This window comes from Camelus ferus, chromosome 13 (assembly GCF_009834535.1).
Source record: "Camelus ferus isolate YT-003-E chromosome 13, BCGSAC_Cfer_1.0, whole genome shotgun sequence".
Classification (NCBI taxonomy): domain Eukaryota; kingdom Metazoa; phylum Chordata; class Mammalia; order Artiodactyla; family Camelidae; genus Camelus; species Camelus ferus.
Genome location: NC_045708.1, coordinates 34,183,375 through 34,198,987, shown reverse-complemented (window position 1 = coordinate 34,198,987; position 15,613 = coordinate 34,183,375). Strand labels below are relative to the sequence as shown.

At 47.3% G+C, this 15,613-nt stretch overlaps 1 long non-coding RNA gene across 1 annotated transcript; it reads right to left on the bottom strand.

Moving 5' to 3' along the window:
- Positions 1–312: 312 nt before the first annotated feature.
- Positions 313–15,001, bottom strand: LOC116667990. Its single transcript, XR_004325007.1, has 3 exons — positions 14,704–15,001; positions 8,145–8,359; positions 313–516 (listed from the first exon to the last, which is right to left on the bottom strand). It is a non-coding gene; the product is annotated as an uncharacterized LOC116667990 (long non-coding RNA).
- Positions 15,002–15,613: the final 612 nt, after the last annotated feature.

Genomic DNA, 15,613 nt, shown 5'->3' with positions numbered 1-15,613 from the left:
TTTTATGAATGCTCAGCACAAGCCAAAATAAACTCATAAAGAAAAAGTTTCTAAAGGAGGTCATAGACCCGTACAGCAAGTGCTAAGCGGTAAATACAAAAGTTCTTCGGGTCACTGGGAGCTGAGGTCTGGGTGGTGGAAGTCTGGGGGCAATAGAGGGAAAGGGGGAGGTGGATGCAGGAGGGGTAAGGAGTGAAGGCTTCCTTTTCTTTCCTGAGTGAAGAGGAGAGGAATCTTCAAACCCCAGACCCCGCAAGTATTTATTTAACAACATAAAATTTGAAAAGCCCTATTAGAGTTTGACATCTCGTTTTATTGACACTATAGCCCAGAGAGGTGAGGCATTTACCCAAAGTCACACAGCAAGCCAGCCTGTCCAGTGCTGAAGTAGGTGCTCTGCATCCCAGTCTGGGGTCTACTCTGTATTACTGACACGATGAGGGAAGGAAAGAAAAGGTCCTCAGAGCAGAAGCCTCTTTTGAAACTTTCGGGAGCGGTGCTGTCCAATAGAACTTTCTGCAATGACAGAAATATTCTATTATGTGCTGCTCAATACAGTGGGCAATCATCAATATGGCTATTAAAATTAAATCAAATAAAAAATCCAGTCTCCTAGCCACATTCCGAGGGCTATCATATTGAATAGCACAGATACAAAGCATTTCTATCATCGTAGAAAGTTCAGTTGGACAGCACCGCTCTTGAATGCCAACATCCTTGGACTTCAAAGGCATCATCGTGGTCATGGTGCAAGATGGCTCCTCCCTCCAGGCTTTCACAGGACCTAGAACCTCCACTACCCACCCTCCTCCCCATAATGACACATGCACCTGGGGGCCGGGGCTCCATCTCTCTTCTCCTATCACCCCCATGATACCCACACAAGATAGATTCTCAATGAAGGGTTAGTCTCAGAAGCTTAGGGTTGGAAAGGGCCTTCCAGGGAGTTTAACTGAACCACTCCCAGGGTGGGAATCTTCCCTGAAGCCTCTCAGAGGGTGGCCCATCTGCCCACTATTTGCACACCTCGCTATCTCCCCAGGCAACTTAGTCCATTTCTGGAGAGTTGAGATTAGAAGATACTTTCTGAAATCTCCCCGCTTGCATCCCCTACCCTGGTTCTGCCCTCTGGACTCTCACAATATTAGTTCAGTTTTTCTTCTCTGTAATAATCCCTCGAAGAGCTAAACATAATCCAATGCCCTCCTGTTCCTCTTCACACATGGAAGTCATCTCTGATCACCTAATTCTAGATGTGGGCTGGTCGGCAGAACATAGCAGATCCTGACCTCCCTTGACTGAGACGCTATTCTTCTGCTAATGCCACCCACACTTTAAGTAACTCCATTACTCCATAGGCTCATACTGGATTTGGCCGTGTGCATGGTCCCAAGGCTAAGTTGTCCCAGTGGTGAACAGGATGGATATGGTTCCTAACAGTACTGCTTTTTGACCTGGGCGAGCAGGACTCCTGCTCTTGCCCCGCTCCTCAGGCAGCCCCACATGTTGGAGTGCCTTCCTCAAAATTTCCAAGTCCCTTTACGATGCCTGGGATTGCCCAGAGCTGACAGTGCCATAAAGTGGGACACTGAGCCTGGACCTGCAGGGACTCTGGTCTGTTTCTTCCCCTCCAGGCTTTTTCCACCCTCTGCTTAATGCATGAGGTCGACCAGATGCCCTGAAGAGCTCCAGCATTCACTTCCCCAGGTTGGTTCTGGGACCTTATGGCCAGGTCCTGCTCCTAGTTCCTAGTAGAGCCACCTGGCAAATGGATCACTTCCACTAGCCAATGTGATATTTCTTTTGTAGGTGCCCACAAAAATGGGTCTCCAGAATGGTGCTGACGTGTTGATTTGGGGGTGACTCATTGTTTTTACTGACAGGGACCCTGAACACCCTAGAGGCAGTGCTCGGCCCTGTGTTCATAATCCACATGGAAGAGACAGTCCACTCTGCAGTATTGTGAGGAAAGAAGTGCTGGATGGGCCCAGAAGAAAAACCCTGGAGGGCTTCCTATAGGCAGTGATATCTCATCTGAGTCTAAAGAATGAGCCAGAAAAGAGAGGGAAGGGAGAGAAATCCAGGCAGAGAAAACTGTGTGGAAGGGAATCTGAACATGATTTCACCTGGTTATGTAAGCTTGGGCAGATGGCTTAGCTTTTTTGAACTCCAGTTTATTTGTCTATAAAACTAAGAGAACTGTCTCTGCCTCACAGGGTCAGGTCTCCATTCAGTGATTCAAAGAATGTCCTAAGAACCTACTTAGCCAGGCACTGTGCAGGTGCCAGGGACATACAAAGAGCAGGGCAAATTCCTGATCTTAAGGGGTTCAAAACAGCAGCAGGGCAGAAGAGCAGGCCTGGCTCCCAGGAGCCCCACAGGGGGTTAGCTGACTCTGGCCAAGACAGGACTTCCTAAGCCTTCAGCTCAATCTGGAAGGAAGGTTAGTGAGAGCTGTCAGGGCAGAGCAGTTGGGAAGGGCCTGCCAAGTAGAGGGAAGAGTATGTGCAAAGGCCCGGAAGTCTGAGCAAACCTGAGATATTTGGGGTCTGGGCAGTATGCCAGTGGGGGATGGTGTATGTTGACCATGGCTGGAATTTGAGGCCAGAGCCTGAAAGGCCTTGAATGCCCTTTATCATGTGGGTGGTATTGAGTTCTGGAGGCTTTTAAGCCTGGAAGTCATATGATTAGATTTGCAGTTTAGAGAGTTTCTCTGGAGGCTGGACTAGTGAGCAAGAGGTTGGAGGCTGGGAAATCAAGGGAGAAGTTGGTGGGATGTCCAGATGAGAGATGATGGGGCTGTCCCCAAGGGGATGGGGGAGGTGTGCTGGACCGAAGGCCCACATAGGAGCAGAATCAGCAAGAACTGGGTGGTTGGTGGATGTGTGTGGTAAGGGAGACGTGGAGCCAAGAATGACTCAGGTGTGTGGTGTGCTTTCTTTCCAGAAAGAGCGCCAATAATCGTGGCAGTATCGGCTAGCGTTTATTATGTACTAATTATGTGCTAGGCAGTGTGCTAAGCATCTCACATGCATGCTCTCAGTTAATCCTCACAGCAATTCCTTGAGGCAGCTACCACTTTATCCTCCATTGTACGGATGAGGGAACTGGCTCAGAAAGGTTAGGTAACTGGCCCAAAGTCACACAGCAGACCCAGAACAGGCATTCAGGGCAGCGCTTGGCATCTCCCTCCCTCCCTCCCTCCTACTTTCCTCTCAGGCTCAGGCTCTAGGTTCCTGCCAGGCTGTCCACACCCTGTCCGACCACCCAGGCACTCAGGCACTGGGTGTCTCCTTGTCTACCCCTCCTTCAGGGCTTTCCTACACAGGAGCGAGATCTCTTCAACTGCAGGGAGCGCCACACTCGCTGGTCTACTCATCTGTTCGCCCTTGCTGAGCCACACTCCAGGCCAGGCCTGCAATGCAGAGGTGGACAGACTTGGCCTCGGTCGAGAGCACGCAGCCCAGGGCAGGTGTCAAGTCCGGGCCCTTGCTTAGCAGACCCTACCCAACCGCCCTGTCTAAGGTGCCACTCCACTCAGCCCCTGCCTGTTCATACCTCTTATCAGAGTTGAGTCATTTTATGTTTTTGCTTCTTGGGTCTATCTTCCCTATAAGAGGTCAGCTCCCTGCTTTGGGCCGAGTTGTGTCCTCTCCAAATCCATATGCTGAAGCCCTACCCCTATGGTATCTCAGAATGTAACTCTATTTGTAGATGGAGATCCCTTTAAAGAGATAATTTTAAGTTAAAGTGAGGTCATGAACCAATAGGACTGGTGTCCTCATTAAGACAAGTCGATAAGGACACAGACACACAGAGCGAAGACCACATGAAGCTACAGGGAGAGGATAGCCACCCACAGCGGGGATGAGAGGCCTCGGAGGAAACCAGTGCAGCCAACACCCTGATTTTGGACTAAGCCTCCGGAATGGTGAGAAGATGAATGTCTGGTGTCTACGCCGCCCTCTGGGGTACTTTGTTATAATGGCCCAAGCAGACTACGCACCACCTGAAGGACTCTGTCTTGTTCTCCGGGACCTAGCATCCTATGTCACCCAGCATCAGGCTCTCAGTGAATATTTGTTGATTAAGTAAGTGTATGAGCACGTGTCTGATGCTTACATATGTCAGTGCACGCACAGATCTGTGGGTACACACGTCTGTGCACAGATGAACTCGAGCGTGTGTGTCCACATATGTGCACTTTGACTTTTGCATTTGTGATTCTGTGTGAATACATGTTTCTGAGTGTATTTGCAGGCAGGAAAGCAGGCTGTGAGTGGCACATGTTGAAATGTTTCTGAACAGAGGCTGGGCGGGCGTGTTTCCACATGCACACATGAATACCAGGTGTGCCTGTCCTCATGTGTCTGAGTGTGTGAACCCAAGTCTGGGACTGTGAGTCTGCACACGTGTCTGTCCTCCTCTTCAGGGAGTGTCCCAGGGCCGGAGCAGTGACAGGGTTTGTGCCTGGGCTGAGGGCTGGGGAGAGGTCTTAGCTGCTGGTTCTCATGAGGCAGACTTGCTCACGGGAAGAGCTTCCTGAAGGGGCGGGCAGAGGGCACTGCCAGCTAGCATAGGCCAAGCCATGAGGGGCAGGGAAAGGGAAAAGCCAGCAGCAGCTCCCCTTGGACCTGTTCCTGTCCCCTTCCCCCAGAATGGATTGCTTCCTCCCCCTCCCCACCCTCTCCACCCCACTCCTCTGTCCCTATACAGGCTGTTCTGTTGGACAGTTAGACCCTAGCTTGTGTGATGCAACCCTGCCTCCTGTGTGTATGTTAAGGTAACTATGACGTTTTATTCCTCCCCGTGTAGTTTCTTCCTCCTCCAGCGGGGAATGGCTCTGTGCTCCTCGCCCCCCAGGGAGCTGTGTGGTAGGGTCAGAAAAATAGCACATGGCCAGCAAGAGCTCCTAGCTTGTCTTCTAAGAAGAGAGAGAGGGCTGTGCAGAGAAGCTGAAACAGAGAAAGATTTTCTTCAGACCCAGGCCTTGTGGAAGAACATAGCAAAGCCTGTGAATCCTGCAAGCAGAGAGGACTTAAGACCAAAGGTGAGAGTGTGCCTGTGGGAGGTGCATCCAGGAAGACATCCCTCAGTACACACTGGAGCTTCCCAGGGCCACCAGGCCAGAAGGGGCCATGGGGCAGGGGCATGGGACAGCTCTGATGAAGCTGAGAATTCAGCAGCCTGACAATCAGAACAGCCCCCTCCCCACCTTCGCACAGTGTAACATCCTGGAATCAGCAGAGCTGGACCGAGAGTGACCGAGGTCACATTTCCTATCAGCTCGGTGAGCATTAAATACCTATTTAGGCAGCTCAGGGCCTCACTCTGTCATGCACACCTAAATCGTGGACTTAGATTCGCACCCCCTATGACGTTAACAGCCACCATGGGCCTTAGGATGATCTCACCTCGAGAACAGCTCTGAGAGGCAGGTATTTTTATTAGTCCCTTTTTAAAGAACAAGAAACCCAGGCAGAGAGAAGTTAACTTGTTCCACAGCTGCTTTGTGGCTGAGACAGTATTCTAAGCCATCGTAATCACTCTTCCAGAATCCCCGCCAATCCTTTCCATGTATTCCAAATCTAAAATGCAAATCTGAGACTATATTGCCTGTACCATGATTCAACACTCTCATGATATTCTTGTCTTCATGATAAAGTCCAGCTTCCCCTCCTCAGGCCTCCCCCAGGGACCTGGACCCTCACCATCCTTTCCTTTCTTCCGCTTCTCGCTGTTTCCCTCCCTCCAGTCTGTTCAATTTGCCTGCAATACCCTTCCTCCTAGTGGTGCTCACAAACAGCTTCCTCCAGGAAGCCTTCCCTAACTGCACCCCTCCCACCTGCAAGGGGTCTTTAGTGCTCCCCAGATTATCCTTTAAGTTTTCCCAGTTCCCACTGGTACTTTCCATACAATTCAATTCAATTTTCACCTTGGGTGTGTCAACCCTCAGACTGTGAGCTCCTTGAAGGTAGGAAACGTTTGAGATTCCCCTTTGTGGCTTCTGAACACCTCACATGGAGTAGAGACCTGGGAAATGCCTGGTGACTAAATGAATGAATGAATGATGTTGCTCACCATTCAGGCCCTAGCAAACACCTATCTCCTCCTGGAGACTTCTCTGACAATAAATGGAGTGGGGAGGGGAGGAGGGATTGAATTTCGAGTCAGATATTCTCAGTTCTGCCTCTAATTTGCTGTGGGCCATTCACAGTCATTGCCCCTCTCTGAATCTTAATGCCTATTTCCCTAAAATGGAGCTAAAAAGATCCCCATGATCTGCGAACCCAGAGGTGCTGATCAGGAACACATGTTATAACTACAGGGCCCCAGGAAGCCCCTAGGGCTGCTCCAGCTCCCCGGGCCTGGCCCAACCTGGTCGCGCCCTCTCTCTAGGGGTCTTGGCCTGGACGTCGGATATCCTTGAGCATCACTTGCACCCTGGCCCCCTGGTGTTCCCCCTCCAGGCACCAAGTCTAGCTGTGCAGACCAGGCTAGGAGGAAAACTTCAACCTGGGGGCTCCCCACCCCAGGGGCCCTGCAGGGGAGGTTGGCCTGGCAATTTATGGTGTGTGGAACTAGCTCCCTCCCAACACATGATCTATCAAGGCGATGTTTTCCTTGGAAAGCTGCTCCAGAGTGGAACCCTCTTCCTGGCAAGCGGCTCTCCCTCAGGTGCTCCCAGAGTTCATCGGCAGGCGAGGGGGAGCAGGGGAGGAGGGGCAGAGGCCTCCGGGGAGGGGCCCTTTCCATCAGAAATGACAGATGCATTTCCTCAGCTCCAGGCCTCAGCCTGAGCACATGCCGGTGGGCAGAGGCCAGGCAGAGTCCAGCGGGGCAATGGAGCACTCCTGTGCTGAGAGGACGGTGAAGCACAGAGACACAGAATGAGCTGTGGAAACAGAGACACAGAGATGCAGAGATGGATGGAGAGAGGCAGCCCTTGCCAGCCCCATAGGCCTTGTAGGTGTTGGCTCTGCTCCAAGTGGGACAGGAGTCAGTGGAGGGTTTGAGCAGAGGAGTGACATGAAATGACTGACCTTATTTAGACGGGGACTGCCTGCCGTGGTCCCAGCAAGAGATTGGGGGGGGGGGGCTTGGACCCAGGGTGGTAGCAGTGGAGGTGGTGAGAAATGGTCATGTTCTAGATCACTGGAGGCAGAGCTAACAGGATTTGCAGGTGGGTCAGATCTCTCCCTCTCTCCAGGAGTCTTGGCCTGGCCGTCGGGTGTGGGACAAGGAGGACTCACAACCTCCCTGCGAGGGCTCCTCACCTCTGTTCTCACCCCCTGGGGCAGAGCACTCATGACCCTTCCGGGGGACCACTCCTCTTTGGACAGCCCTGCCTGAGGGACCATGCTTCCTCTGGGTGGCGCTCAGACCTGCCGTCCAGAAGGGCCCACTTGGCACGCAGATAGGATCGCAATGACAAACAGTGCCTCAGAGATTCCCTGCACATCATCCAGAGAGGCTCACAAAGCCCAGACCAGGCAAGGGAAAATGACCCTTCCCTGCCATCTGACCATCACTGGCTCCTGGTCCCTATCCCATCCTCTGGGTGCTGCCTCCTGCAGAAGAATTTCCCATGTCCCTGAAGTACTGGCTGCGTTGACTGCAGAGGAGAACGAAAGTGATGGTTAAAAAAATTAAGTGGGTTACAGGAACTAATCTAGGTAAAGCACAGATACAAAGTTAGTATTAAATATTATCTATAACCGTCATCACCACCACCATCATCATCACCATCAATGATCAAGAGTCAGACAGACCTGGATTCAAGTTGTGTGTCTTTGGACAAAGTAGTTAACTTCTCTGAGTCTCAGAATCTGCACCTTCAGAAAGAGGGCATATCTGAGCTTTCTTTACGTAGTTTTGATTAAATGAGATAATGAATGCGTTGAATTTGGCCTGGTGCCTGTCACAGAGGTAGTTCAGTAATTGGTGGTCAGCTGGTGTGCTGGAGGCAGCTTATACCACCTTGACAGCTGACTGCTAAATTTTCAGGAATTGTATGAACCCATTGTTAAAAACAGTTACTAGTAAATTAAATTATATAAATTAAAATATATGAATTTACAATTAAAGACATCGTATTTCACAGAATCATAATACTCAAAACCCACCATGTCCTAGTTACTTACATTTTACTATAATCTCTCCTCTTGAGGGTATTTGCATGTATTGTCTCTGTATTGTGGAAGAACATACAATGATGTATAACTGTGCACTTTCCCACACAATTCTTGTGTGCTGCGCTGATGTCCCGTTCGTAGCTTTTATTTGACCATGGTTGATTTACACCTTGGAAATTGGCAGAGCTACCAGTCAGGATTTCATTTATTGTTTCATTGATCATCTAGATTTAAGAAGGTGATGGAGAAGACGTTAATAATACAAATTAAACTTAGAAGTATGTCATGGCTGTAACACAACAAGTAGAGAAATTATTCTTCCAGCATTCAAAAACTGTTACATGATTCAGCAAAAAATTTGTTCACATCACTGTTGAATGAGTAAAGTTCCAACATGCATCTTTGTTGTTTTACTTGCATCTCCCTTGTTAATATAAACAAAATTATCAACAAGACTATGTCAGAACTGTGCTCATTCATCCATTGCAGCCACAGGTTCAATACAAAATCACCAAAAGCATTCTTGGAGAATTAACTGGCTATATGGAATTAACAATAAAAAACAGTGTATATTTTATTATTATTTGTAAATTGTGTGCTGCACATTTTTATATCAATACAATTTATAATAAGCATATTTGTATACATGTGCATTGTTTGAAAGATCATTTTAAACATTTACCAGCACACCACCGTGCTCAAGTCATCCTAATTGTATTACTGTTGCTATGACAGATAATTCAATATGGCTTCTGGTATTGGCAAAGTAGTTAATTCAGACCAAACTTTCCTGATAAGAAAAACCAGAAAAGCTGAACCATAACAACAAAGCACATGTATTTGAAGGCACTGGGGAGCCAATAAGGCAGAAGAATTATAAAACTGAAATAAGAAGGGATCTCAAACAGCTGGACTTAGCATTTGAGGTTGCTTTTTCCTTGAGTGAATCTGCTGACTCCAAAAGAGGCAGTTGAGAGGCTGAGAAACTGAACTGAGCTTTCAGCAGGCTCACAAGACTAAGGGGACAAAACCGGGAGTCCAGGGTCTGCCAAGAAGCTTTTGGTTGAGATCTTAATTATTTACCCATGAAGAACCATTGAAGGTGTCAGGTGTTTTATGCTTTCCTAAAAGTTCCTTTTCTCTCTCTCTCTCTCTCTTTTTTTTTTTTTTTGATAAAAACAAATACGTCCATTGTAGAAAATTCTTAAAATTTGGAAAGGTATGAGGAAGGCCATTTAAAAATCACCCACAATTCCACCACTCAGAAACAACCGTGATCGACATTTCAGACTCTTTCCCAGTCTCTTTATCCTGTGCAGGTGTAGTTTGCTTGCCTGTGGTTTGTCCTCACAAATTTTCAGTCATTCCCAATATCGAATTGTGTATTTTTTTCTCTTAATGTCATCCCAGAGGAATTTCCCTGTGTCACTGAAAATTTTTTCAAAACTTAATTTTCAAAAACTATTATAGAAATAATACACATGTGGGATGTCTTCATCTGGCTTTGATACCCAGAGAATGATACCAGTGCTAGTGGTTAATAACATTTATTGAACAGTTGCTAATTCCAGGAGTTTATAGGTATTAATTCATTCCATTTTCGCAGACTTTCAGGTAGGGGTCATTTGTATTACCCCAGATGCTGGGATCACTCCAGATCTGCTCCCCTCCCCTCCAATCCCTGCCCCAAACTCAGCAGGCTGGTGGGTATGGACTGCCTCCACCTGCTCCTTGGCCCTCCAGCATCTGGCTGAGCCTGCCAAAGGGAGGCATGGCAGGAAATCAGTTTTTATCCCCCAGGCTCCCTTCTCACTGGGGCTCCTGCAGGTCAGCTACCTCCCACTCCCCAAAGCCGCAGCCCCCATCAGAAGCCCTCTCCACGCAGCTCTCTCCCCAGCTTTGGCTAACCATGACTTCCCCCTGGCCCCGCAGTCCTCGGGGTGCTACCTACAGCTCCCTGCAGTTGCTGGACTTGGAGTTCTGCCTCCTAAACTCTGCCGACACTCTCATAAAACGTCTTTTTATTAACCTCCTGTCAAATTGCCTAGGTTAATTATGCCATCTGTTTCCTGTTGGGATCTTGAATGATGCAGCACTTGCATAGATCAAAATTCGTCTGCATTGATACTAAGTAGCTCCAAAAGTTATACAATGAAAATTAGGCTCCCAGGTCCACTGCCCAAAGGTGACAACCCTCAAAAGTTTACTTTTTTAAATGAGAGAAATGCAAGTCAAAAACTATGATGAGGTATCACCTCACATCGGTCCGAATGGCTGTCATTTAAAAGCCCACAAATAATAAATGCTGAGGAGGGTGTGGAGAAAAGGGAGCCCTCCTGCACTGCTGGTGGGAATGCAGTTTGGTGCAGCCACTATGGAAAATAGTATGAAGATTCCTTTAAAAACTGAAAATAGACTTACCCTATGATCCAGGAATCCCACTCCTGGGATCCAGAGGAAACTCTAATTTGAAAAGATACATGCACCCCAGTTTTCACAGCAGCACAATTTACAATAGCCAAGACATGGAAGCAACCTAAATGTCCATCAACAGATGGCTGGATAAAGAAGTTGTGCTATATACATACAAGGGAATGCTACTCAGCCATAAAAAAAAAAACAATAATAATAACACCAAAAAGACTCACAGACATAGAAAACAAACTTATGGTTACCAGAGGGGAACAGGGGTGGGGAGGGACAAACTGGGAGTTCAGGATTTGCAGATACTAGCTACTACATATAAAACAGATAAACAACAAGGTCCTACTGTATAGCACAGGGAATATATTCAACACCTTCTAATGGCCTATAATGAAAAAGAAGATGAAAAGGAATACATATATATATATGTATGTGTAAGTAAATCACTATGCTGTACATCAGAAATTAACACCTTGTAAAGCGACTATACTTCAATTTTTTAAAGTTTAGTTTTTTGTTTAAAATAATAATGATAGCTCACACATATGGTATTTTACAGATGAAGAAACTGAAGCACAGAGAGTTTAAGTAACTCACCCACAGTCACACAGTTCCTAAATGGTAGAGCTGGGTATTAAACCCAAGTAGTCTGGCTACAGAATCTGTGCTCTTAGACACTACACATACTTCCTTTCCAAAAACTCTCTATTAATATTTATGTCTATACCTTTATCTAAATACTTTCTGTTGATTTTACACAAATTAAAGCATATTATATGTACTGATTATGACTATTCACTTAATACTACAGATTACAGATCTTCCCCTACACTTTTTTTTCCCCACTTAACATACCTCCCTTACACACGAATAAGTTCTACTTCATTTAGTTAGTCTTCTTCTGATTTGCATTTCAGTTGTTTTCAATGTTTTGCTATCATAAACAATGCCACAATAAATAACCTTGTGCTTTATCTGTGCATATAAATGTGGGCATATCTATGGATTAGATTCCTAGAGGTACAACTTCTAAAAGCGTGTGCCCTTTTTCATTTGCATGAAATTTTAATATTTTTACTTCTGCAAAATTGTCATTGATGATGACTATCCCCACAGTACGTAAAAATGCCTGTTTTTCCTAGGTTGTGTTTGACTGAATTTTTTATTCTTTTTATTTTTGTAGTTAAAAATAGTGCCTTGTTTTAATTTTAATTTCTCTTATTATAACAGAGGAGTTGACATCTTTTCAAATAAAAGAACCCCTTATTTTAGTGTGCCTTGATACACCCCTATGCCATAATTTATTTAGCACATCTTTCAAAATTCACTGTTAAAAATAACAATGTGGTGACCATCTTTGTACATAAGTCTTTGTCTGTGTCTCTTAGTATTTCCTGGGAAAGTTTTCAAGAAGTGGAATTACTGCGTCAGAGGATAGGGGCTTTTTTAGACTCTCACCATAAGCTGCAAATTCTCATAGAAAGAATTACATTACCTTCCCACCAAGCATAGTTGAGAGAGCTCCCCTCACCCAGCCTCCAGCACTTTTATAATTTTTAAATGAGTGCCTATAAATAAGGAAAATGGGATCTCAACTTCATTTACATTGCTTTGATTTCTAATAAGCCAGGTTAAACATCTTTTCACATTTCTAGGCCATTTACATTTCTGTTTCTGTGAATTCCACTCTGAGAGTTTCTCTTATGACCGGTAAAACACCCAATCAGCATATCACTTATTAAATTCCTACCAGATAGAAAGTATGGAGCTAGGTGTTTCGAGAGACGTAAATGAGATGCAATCATTATTTGTACAGATCCTGTGATTTAGCCAGGCAGACAAGCCCATCACAGAGAAAGCAATTAGAGAGCAAACCAGACAGTCTGTAATCAAGTGCTAAATGGGCAGCTCGAGGCTACGTGCTGAGAGAGCTCAAAGAGGAGAGGTTTGCCGAGCTGGTGTGTTCTGGGAAAGCTTCTTGGAGGAGGAGCCCCCATAGGACTGTGTGTTTAAAATGTGATGATTACAAAGACACACATCTCTCTTTCCTCCAGCAAAGAGGATGATGCCTCAATGGCTCTGTTACCATGTCTGGAGGAAATCAGTCTCAGACAGATAAACTATTTGACCACTGACATGCCCCAACCTAGCCGGCATTGGTTGGCCATTATCATCGTTGCTGGGTAACAACATTGACAGCAAAGTGGCTCTGACCACGTGCCGAGCACCATATGGTAAGTCCTTTATATTTATAATCTCATTGCAGTTCCTGACAAGTAGATCCTGTTGTGACCCCTTTTACAGATGTGGAAACTGGGATTAAAGTCACTCAACGGCATCAGTGAAAGTGTTGGTGAGCTTGGTCTCTGACCTATGTTTGTCACGTCCAAGGAGTGTGCTCCAGGTCAGGCCAAAAAGCCACAACCCACTCCTGCCCCCCACCAGTCACACTGTTCTGACAGTTCCTTTGGCAAAAAGGCAAATCTCCTTTTGAAGGGAAAATTTAGAGTCATGGAAATTTCATCCGACTCTCTGAGCACATGCTAGGTAGGATGCTGGGCACCTGAGTCCCTGCCTGTGCAGGGAACGACCCGGGAGTAGACAAGGACAGGGCTGAGAGGGAGGTCCTGGCTGGCAGGGATGTGCACAAGGAGCAGAGAGCAGAAGGGGTCCCCAACCCTGAGGTGGGGGGGTGAGCATCAGGAAAGCCTTCTCAGGAGGTGGTAGTTGAGTCAGTCCTTGAGAGAGGGAGGGATTCTCTGAGTACGGGAGGGGCAGAGGGGCATTCTAGGAAGAAGAAGCACCCAGGCCAGTGTGCCAAGGGCCTTAAGGCGGGGCAGACACGGTCACAGAATGTCCCTTCATCACAGCACCGGCCACCCTGTGTTGTCATCACCCGCCCACCCATCTGTTCTCCTCAGCAAGCTGTGTGCTCCCCCAGGGCAGCGACCACATCCGACCCTCCCCTGTGAGCCCTGCAATGACAGAAGGCCTGGTCCGCCCCGGGCAGGCAGTACACATCTGTAAATGGGGAGCTAGTGACCAAACATCTCCATCGTGGAGGACTTGGTGCTCAAGATCTGGCCCTGCGATCAGAAGGCACCCCACCTGAGGACAGGGACAAAACTCCTTTCTCCTTCCTGTCCCTCAACAGCAAGTTGCCAAGCACAAGCCTGTGAACGATGGAAGAACCATCATTACTATGAGTGCAGCAAACACGTATGTAATGACCCTGCTCAAGGCACTACAGCAAGTGCTTTACACCTATCTTCTCACCAAATCCTCAAGAAATTCCATTATACCCATGTTACAGATTAGAAAACTGAGGCACAGAAAGGTTAAGCTCCTTGCCCAAGGTCACTTAAAAGACACTATATAACTTAGAGCTTCAGAGCAAAGACATGGGAATCAGACTAGACCTCGGTTCAAATCCCAGCTGTACTATTTAATTGCTGGAGGATCATTACATATACTCTGTAGCCTCAGTGTCCCTGCTGTGGAATGGTAATTATCATGACAACTCAGTTGCATGGGGAGGAGCAAACACTACCAGTGGAAAGCACCTCACTCCGGGCTGGCACCCAGCAGGTTCTTGGGAGCTGGTAGGCATCTTCTCTGCCCTCAAGTCCAGAAAGCTCTCTTTCCAGGGACGTCCGGCCCCCACGGTTCTCCTCCTTGTCCCCTTTCTCCTCAGACATGACCTGCCCCCGCCGCACACGAGCCACTCGCCGGAAGATGTGTGAGTCAGACCCCCGTTCCACTTGGACCTGCTCTTCCCCAATCAGCAAACTTCTTCCATATAGAGCAGTCTTTTCCACTGCTCCCAGCTGCCAGCAGAGGCTGGCTTTAGAGAGCGTCTTGGCTCCCATTGGAAGAAAAACAAACTTTGCAGAAAAATAAACACTTTTTTTTAAAGTCCTGTGGTTTTACATTCAAGACCTAATAGTTTTTCCTTTCTTCCCCCCCCCCCCCCCCCAGATACCACAAATCTTCTGCTGGAGGGAGAAAAAAGGAAAAGAGCCCAACAAGAGACTTCTAGACTGTTCTTCCATGCAAACATGCCCCAAGATGGCCACATCCAAGGTCGGGGCTATGGCCCTTTGGAGGCGAGAGTCCCACACTCCGAGCCGACTCCCCTCCTTACCTCCATGGCTCCGGAAGGGTGAGTCCGAGCAACTTTTCTCACCCTCTCCTGTTGCTCTGGGGCTGGAAGGGCAGACACGGGCGTAAATGTCAGCGAGGCCCAGATGAAGGCCCTCCTGCGATGGGCCTGTGACATTTTAATTCCTGAATACAGTCACCTCCCCACAGTGAGGCTGGCTGGCCGGAGGCCATCCTGTTCCAGTGACAGGTCCTAAAATAGGAAGCCACTCCTTAGAGAAACAGAACCACTGCCTTTGATCACAGCCTCCACTCCACCGCTCCATCCCTCAGCAGAGCAGGGAAGAGAAGGCCTGAGTGGCCCAGGCCCGCATGTCCTCACGGGTGTGTCCTCAGCCTCCTGCTGTGCTGGGCCGAGCTGGCAGCTGGGAGGCCAGCGGGTGTGCTGATTGAGAGATGATACAGGCAAAGCACCTTCTACAGGAGCTGCTCACCTCTATTCTCTTAGACCCGGACCTCCTGAACCTGTCCCGTGGTTTCAGAAGGTCTGGAAACACCTCAAGTGTTGGACAACATTTTGTGTGTACACTCTCGCTGGTGAGTGAGTGACTATTCCCTAAAATCTCCAAGGGGTCAAAGGTCTTAAAAGGCTAAGAACCAGTGATTTTTAATTTAACTTTTTAATGAGTTAAACTCTTTGGAGGCAAAGAGTTATTTGTCTTGCTTATTTGTCTTGGTATCATCACAACCTAGGAAGACACTGACGTTTTGAACATTCAACGGAATGAAGGAAGGAAGGAGTTAAGGGATGAAAAGTAGCTTATTCCTTCAAGGAATTCAGAGCTTGGTAGAGGACATATAAAAAAAGTATATAATACAAGACAGAAAATGATAAAAGTCAACAGAAATGGAAAAATTAAGAGCTGCAGAAGCTCTGAACAGACACAGATTGC